Genomic DNA, 8184 nt, shown 5'->3' on the forward strand with positions numbered 1-8184 from the left:
AGAGACTGCAGGCTGTGTTATGTCCATATTTATAAAATCCTGTAAATATTTCAATGTGTCAGAAGAATTTGTCAATGAAGACAGAGGAAACAGGAGCTGTAGAATCAGAAGGTGATCTGCACACACTGAGGGTGTGGGCCTCGTGGACAAGGTCTGAAATAATCAAAACTGGGTAAACAAATCAAAACTGAAATAGTCAAAACTGGGTAAACAATGCAATGAAAAAGTCAGCACTGCCACTCACTGGTTATTGTGCAGAATTGCCTGACAATGACACTCCTAGTGTTTTGTGTCAGGGTAAAGGCTAAGTAAGTGTCTCTAACAAATATGCCCCCAAACAGCGTGGCTGAAATAAATTAGAAGTTTATTTCTCAATTCAACTGGTCTAGGCTAGCAGGGCAGCTCTGTTGCATGGGGCCATTCTACAGTCCAGCCTTCTTCCATCTTACTGCCTCTCCATCCTTTACTCCAGCATGGTTCAATGGAACTTTCTGTGATGGTGGAAATGTTCCATGTCTGTGGTGTACAATGTGGTCGCCACATGTGGTTCCTGAGCAATGGAAATATGACTAGTACAACTAAAGAACCAAATTTTAAATTTTACTTCATTTTAATTAATGCAATCTTAAATATATAGAGCTGCAGGTGGCAAGTGGTCACTGTATTTGACAGTGCAAGTCTAGTTCAAATGTGAGTACTTTCTCCAAGGGAAGGGGAAAGAGAGTGCCAGTAGGACCAAGGACTTTTAAGTCCTTTTAAGTTGGGGATGACCTAGATATTGCACACTTTACTTCGCTTCCCATCACTTTGGTCCACAGCTCATTGCAAGGACAGCAAGGAAATAGTCTCTGGCTAGGCAGCTCAGTGATGGATAGATTTAGGTAGACATCAGGCAGGCTTGGCCAGTGTATCTCAGTTTTTCAACTCTTAGCAAAGGGCACATTTATGTTTTTGACCTCGGTGATGGCTTCCTAAGGTTATTGCTAGGGTCACATGGAGATAGGGCTAGCAGAGTACTCAGCCTGTTTCGGGAGCATCTCATTCAGCCTTTGCTACCTGCAGAGTAGACCTTCAGTGATGCTACTGAGCGTATTCTGAATGTCTCACCTGGGGTAACTGAAAGCTCTAAACCAGGAATGAGGGATGTTCCAAGGACAGAGAAGGGAAACACCATAAATAGAGATGGGCCTGCACATCAGACATTGAGCTTAGTTAACAAAAGTTCTCTTCAAGAAACAGGTTCATTTTAATGTGCCCAAAATCCCAGGTTTCTTAGCATGAGGCATATTCACTGAGACTGTGAAGCGCCTCTTTAAAGACAGATGGAGAGCTTTTACACAAGACAGACAGTATGTCCCTTGTTCCCCTCCCCCCTCCTAATAGGACCTAGTAGAGCAAAGGGAGAAAGCCATGCTTTCAGAAAAGATGTCTGTGCTGGCTAGCTCATGGTGTTTTCCTGACGAGCTGATAATGAGCACATCTCCACCTTGTTAGTGAAGATAAACAAGGACTAACCAGGGCGCCCCAGGCAGTGACAGTTGTAGAAATCATCTGTCCTCATTCCAGGGATGTCACAGCAGTATGTCATGAAACGGAGATCAATATTTAGCTTTTGACGAGTCAAAGATAATGAATTCAATAAAGACTCTCGCTCCTTTTCAAAGAAATACATCATTTCAGAATGAAATAGAGTGGCAGTCTATTTTAAAAGAGTGGGTGATGGGTGGGCCACAGTGGCTCAGCAGGCAGAGCTCTTACCTGCCATGCCAGAGACCGGGGTTTGATTCCTGGTGCCTGCACATGCGAAAAAAAAAGAGTGGGTGATAATATTTCTCATTTGCTTTACCGGCTGTGCGGGTTTGAAAGTGTTATGTACCCCAGAAAAGACATTCCTTTTTTCTTGATCCAGTCTTGTGGGGGCAGCCTTGTTTCTTTTAATCCTGATTCAGTATTGTGGGGTAGAAACTTTGGATTGTTTCCGTGGAGATGTGACACACTCAGTTGTGGCTGTGATCGTTTGATGAGATGGAAATGTGACTCCACCCATTTCAAGGTGGGTCTTGATTAGTTTACTGGAGTCCTTTAAAAAGGAAGCATTTTGGAGAAAGTTCAGAGCTGAAATTGCTTCATAGCTAACAGAGATGCAGCATTTACAGATGCTTATAGTTCCAACAGAGAGCAGACACGTAGACATGGACATTTGGAGAAGCAGAGATGAGCAGACATTCCCATGCACCTTCTATGAGATGCCAAGAAAGCAAGCCAGAACCAAAAGTTGTGTCCTGGAGGAAGTAAGTTAAGCTCCACAGATGCATAGAAAGGAAACTACTGGCATCGAAAGTTGGAAGCAATGGAACTGGGAACAAGGACCAACACATGCCAACCATGTGCCTTTCCACTGACAAACATTGGCCTTTCTTGAGTCAAGGTAGTTTTTCTCTGGTACTGGGGAGAAAAAATTCCCAAGAGAGGTCAAGATCATGGGAAAACTTCAAGCTTAGAGCTTGACAGATAGAGTATGGCCTAAAGTAAAACTTGAGGGCACAAGAGAAGGGGAAACCCTAAGTTGGGGGTGGCTCTGGGGGACAGGAAGGGAGGCAAATGCCAGCAAATTGGGTTGACGTCCTGATGGTGACATGCACTAAATGTCCATTAATGTAGCTCAGGGCCCAGCAGGGCCCCACATGACTGAATAGACAAACCCACTGGCTTCCAGGGCCTGAGGACACTTTAGCAAGGGAAGTGCTGGGCTTCTCATAGGTTTCATTATGAGGTAGTGGTTTAGGATGATGGGGGCAAGTGTCTACTCAGTTTGGCAATGAAAGTCAGGGACAGATGGATGGCAAACACCACCCAGTATTCTAAAAGCCAGAAGGGAATTTTGTAATTGTGGGACTTGAATCATCCCCTTCTGCTTAAAGTCCTTTTGTGACTACCTACTGGCCCTCAGGATAAGTTCCAAACTCTTAATAAGGCATCTCAAGGTCTTTGTGATCCGGACCTTGCTCAACTTTCCAGGCTTATTTCTCTCTACTACCCACCTTGTGCTCCAGCTGCTCTTTGAATTCCCTGAGGGAGCCCCAGCATATGCTGTTCCCTTTGCCTGGTGAACATCTCTGGACCCACCATCCCTGCCATCATTGGAGGAGGACCCAGTGAGCACAGGAGCAGGAAGGAGAAAGGTAGCGTCTGCTTGGAAACAGGGAATAGGAAGGTTTTGGGGAGCCTCTCCCTCCTTCCGCACTCTTACCTTTGAAGTGCTCCCATTGGCAGGGGAACCCTGTGATGTGCACGCCAAGGTCAGCTAACCTCCTGAGGCTCAGAACAGGGCAGAGAAAGGTGAAAAAGGAACGGGGCAGGAGTAACAAGGGCTACAGTGTAATGATAGCTGGGTGCTAAGCTATGATTTTATAAAGGAAAAAGCCATGCCCATCCTCCCTCTTCCTAGTCCTGCTCCCCAGGGACAGCTACCTTCAACTATTCTGGTTCTCCTTAGTATTTACATCCATATTTCTAAGCCGTATACTTATGCTACCATTTTTGGGTTTATCAGTTGACTTCTTTCCTATCCATTCCACCATTTCCTCTTCCTCCACTCCCAGCATAGTAACATCATATGTTGGTTATTCCTGTTGAAGTCAGCAAGTCATTGTTCACATTCTTATGAGTGTGTAAAGATTGTTCACTCCCAACCCAAGGGGTTCATGACGATTGAGTATCCTTTCTTTTAAATTTCTCATTTTTTTTTTGTAGAGTAATAAGCACATTTTTGTTTTCATTTACTTAGCAAATGAAAGTGATTACACTGGGTGAGACCAATGTAATCACAGGAGCCCTTAAGAGCAAAAGAGGAAGGCAAAAAAGTTGGAGGAGAGACAAGCAGAAGGGGAGATCAGAGATGTAAAGCATGGGAATGACCCATGCTTGCTGGCTCTGAAGATGAAGGGAGGGGGCCATAAGCCAAGGAATGTGGGCGGCCTCTAGAAGCAGAGAACAACACTTCAGCTGACAACCAGCAAGGACATGAACCTCAGTCCTCCAACTATATGGAACTGAATTCTGACAACAAGCTGAGTGAGTGCTTTCATTCCCAGAGCCTGTAAAAGGTATGTAGCCTGTTTTTGAAGTACATACTTCTGAAAGAATGTATGTACCCTAGAAAAGCCATGTTTTAATTCTAATCCCATTCTGTAATAGCAGCCATTTCTTCTAATCCCTAATCAGCATTGTATTTTTGAAACTGTAATTAGATCATCTCCATGGAGATGTGACTCAATTGAGTGGTTATTAACTGGATTAGGTGGAGACGTGTCTCCACCCATTTGGGTGTGTCTTGATTGATTTACTGGAATCTCATAAAAGAGGAAATATTTTGGAGAAAGAGAGATTCTGAGAGAGCAGAATGACATGGCCACGAGAAGCAGAGTCTACCAGCCCAGCGACCTTTAGAGATGAAGAAGAAAATGCCTCCGTGGGAGCTTCATGAAACAGGAAGCCAGTAGAGAAAGCTAGCAGATGACACTGTGTTCGCCACGTGCTTTTCTAGATGAAAGAGAATCCCTGACCATGTTTGCTATGTGCCTTCTCACTTGAGAGAGAAACCCTGAACTTCATTGGCCTTTTTGGACCAAGGTATCTTTTCCTGAATGCCTTAGATTGGACATTTCTATAGACTTGTTTTAATTGGGACATCTTCTTGGCCTTAAAATTGTAAGCTAGCAACTGATTAAATTGCCCTTTTTGAAAGCCATTCCATTTCTGGTATATTGCATTCTGGCAGCTAGCAAGCTAGAACAAAGCCTTACCTTGGTTTTGGCCTTATAAGACTCTAAGTAGAGAACTAGAGAAGCCACATTGTGCCTGGACTTTTCACTGCAGAAACTATGTTTTAAACCTTTAAATCTGTAGTATTTTGCTTCATTAGCAGTAGAAAACTAATAAAGCTGACGTCATGGGCTCTACTCTCCCCTTTCGAGTTAGAGTCCCTGTTTTCTATATCCTTTGTCTTCCTCCTGGAGCACTTTCTGTAGTTCTCAAACATTTTTGTCTCAGGACACCTTCACACTCTTAAACATTACTGAAGGTTCCAAAGAACTTTTATTGACATAATTATATTTATCAGTATTTACTGTGTTAAAGAATAAAACTGAGAAATCATTAAAATATTTATTCACTTCAACACAACAATAATGAACACATTACATGTTAATATAAATAACACACTTTTAATGAAAAAATAACTGTTTTTTTAAAAACAAAAAATTAAGAAGAAGAAAGGCACGGTTTTATGTTTTTGAAAATCTTTAATTACTGGCTTAATAGAAGACAGATGTTGCAGTGTGTTGTTTTAGCTGAAGTGTATGAATCAAAATCCGGTCTCACAGAGATACGTAGTTGGAAAAGGGAAGACCTCTCTGAACCCATGAAAAGACCTCAGGGGTCCCTTCAGGTTCCTGGACGATACTTTGAGAACTGCTGCTCCAGTGTCTTATTACTCATAGTATGGCCTGGGGACCTGTGTCTCAATATCATCTGGAATCTGTTTGAAAGGTACACTTTTGGCTCTTCTGAATCAGAATTTACATTTTAATAAGATCTTCAGGTGATTCCTATGCTCATTAAAGTTTGAGAGACACTTCTTCGGTAATGTCTGGAGAGGTTGCCAGGGTGATATATATACTCTGAGTCCTTGTTTGTCTGAAAATTTCTTTATTCTAGCTTCATGTTGACTTGATAATTGGTGAGTATAGGCTAAATGCTGGGTTGAAAATAATTTTAAATTTCATTTTCTGTTTCTCTAGAGAATGAATCAGGAGTACTGGCAGGGAGTGGGGACATGACTTAACTGGGCAGGGCTGGGAAAGGGACCCAGAGGTTCTAATCTCCCTGTAAATAGACTCCCAGTCAATTTCCCTGTTCTCAGCCCCCTTTTCATCCTTACCTTCCTCAACCCTCAGCCTTTCTGGAGGTCTGCAGGGGCAACCCTCTCCTCCCTGTTAACACCCTCTGCCCAGTAAAGGCACACCAGTTTACTGTGTTCTCTGCTCCTCCCATTCTCTTTGGGCTTTTAGATGGACACCTTTTTTATATCACTGTCTTTGTAGTGGTGTTTCAGTGGTTGCTTTTGCCCAGAAATCTCCCAAATGGTTTTAATCATCAGAAAACTGTATGCTCTGCTCTCTGGTGTGGTTAATCCCCATTTTTATTCTACTTTCTAAGAGTGTTCTTGGCCCATCTTTCATGTTTATTTTTTCCGTATGAGCTTTTCTTGTGATACCCCCCAAATCAATTGGCTCCAGTGTCTTGCAGCAGCTAGAAGAAAAAAACAAAAAATCATAGAACTGTAACCCATACCAAACTTTAACATCCGTTCTATAACTACTTGTTAAAATGTACTTGGAAATGTATTGCTTTTTTGTATATATGTTATATTTCACAATAAAAAAGTGTTAAAAAATCAATTGACATTTTTATGGGGATCATTTATTATTTAATTTCAGGAGAATTGGCATCTCTATATTAATGAGCCTCTCGAGAACAGAATAAGCTTTTCCATTTATTCAGTTATTCTTTTATGTCCCTCCATAAAATTTTAAAGTTTACTTCTCATAGATGTTGCCCATATCTTGCATTTTATCTTTTCTGTGTTGTTATAGTAAATGAGATCATTTCTTCCGACATGCTTTATAGCTGTTTGGTGTTTCACTTACCATTATACAAAGGAGGTCTTTTTAATCTTGCTACTTATAAATTTTCCACATGTTTTAAAATATATTAGCTAGATTTTTTAAATTTTAAAATATTTGATGTAAATATAATTATAAATATAAAGTAATTAATTCAATTTCCTTCTCCTTCTGGTCCCCCATGTCACTATCAGAGTTTAACACTGGGTATGATTTCTCATATAATCCCTCTAGAACTTTTGTATATTTATAAATGTGTATATATATGTAATAATACAAAACAATCCAACCACCTAAATTTCATTAGATAATTCAGATGAAATGGACAAATTCTTAGAAACACACAAAGTATTTACACTGACTCAAGAAGGAACAGAAGATTTCAACACACCAGTAATGAGTAAAGAGATTGAGTCAGTCATCAAAAACTCCTAACAAAGAAAAGCCCACAACCAGATGGCTTCACTGGTGAATTTTACCAAACATTTCAAGAAGAATGTATACCAATCCTGCTCGAACTTGTCCAGAAAATTGAAGAGGCAGGAATACTCCTTAGTTCACCCTGTGAGGCCATCATCACCTCAATACCAAAGCCAAATAAAGATACCAGAAGAAAAGAAAATTATAGACCAATATCCCTTATGAATATAGATGCAAAAATCCTTAATGAAATGCTACCAGATTGAATTCAAGAGCATATTAAAAGAAATATATACCATGATCAAGTGGGATTTATCTCTGGTATGCAAGGGTGCTTCAATTAATGTAATATACTACCTTAATGGGATGAAGGGAAAAAGCCACATGATCTTCTCAATAGACACAGAAAAGGCATTTGACAAAATCAAGCACAATTTCTTGATAAAAACATTCAGAAAACTTGGAATAGACGGAAACTTCCTCAACATGAGAAGGATTTATATGAAAAACTCACAGTTAACATCAAACATAATAGTGAAAGATAGAAAGCTTTCCCCCGAGATCACGAACAAGACAAGGATGGATACTGTCACAACTAATTATTCATATTTTCCTGGAAGTTATACCCAGAGCAATTAGTCAAGAAAAAGAAATAAAAGTCATCCAAAATAGAAAGGAAGAAATAAGAATTTCCCTATTTGCAGATGACATGATCCTATATAAAGAAAATCCTGAAAAATTCACAACAAAGCTACTAAAGCTAGTAAATGAATTCAAAGTGATGGTACAAGATGAACATGTAAAAATCACTAGTGTTTCTATATACAATCTGAAGAGGAAGTTTTTTAAAAATCTCATTTACAATGACAGAAATAAGTTCAATCTAGGATGTAAAGGACCTATACATTGCTAAAAGAAATCAAAGAAGACTTAAATGAATGGGAAGACATTTCATATTTATGGATTGGAAGACTAAATATTGTTAAGATGTTATTTCTAACTAAAGCAATGCGCAGATTCAATGCAATCCCAATTAATATTACAACAGCCTTCTTTGCAGAAATAGAAAAGCCGATCA

Source organism: Tamandua tetradactyla, chromosome 17 (genome assembly GCF_023851605.1).
Source record: "Tamandua tetradactyla isolate mTamTet1 chromosome 17, mTamTet1.pri, whole genome shotgun sequence".
In the NCBI taxonomy this organism is placed as follows: domain Eukaryota; kingdom Metazoa; phylum Chordata; class Mammalia; order Pilosa; family Myrmecophagidae; genus Tamandua; species Tamandua tetradactyla.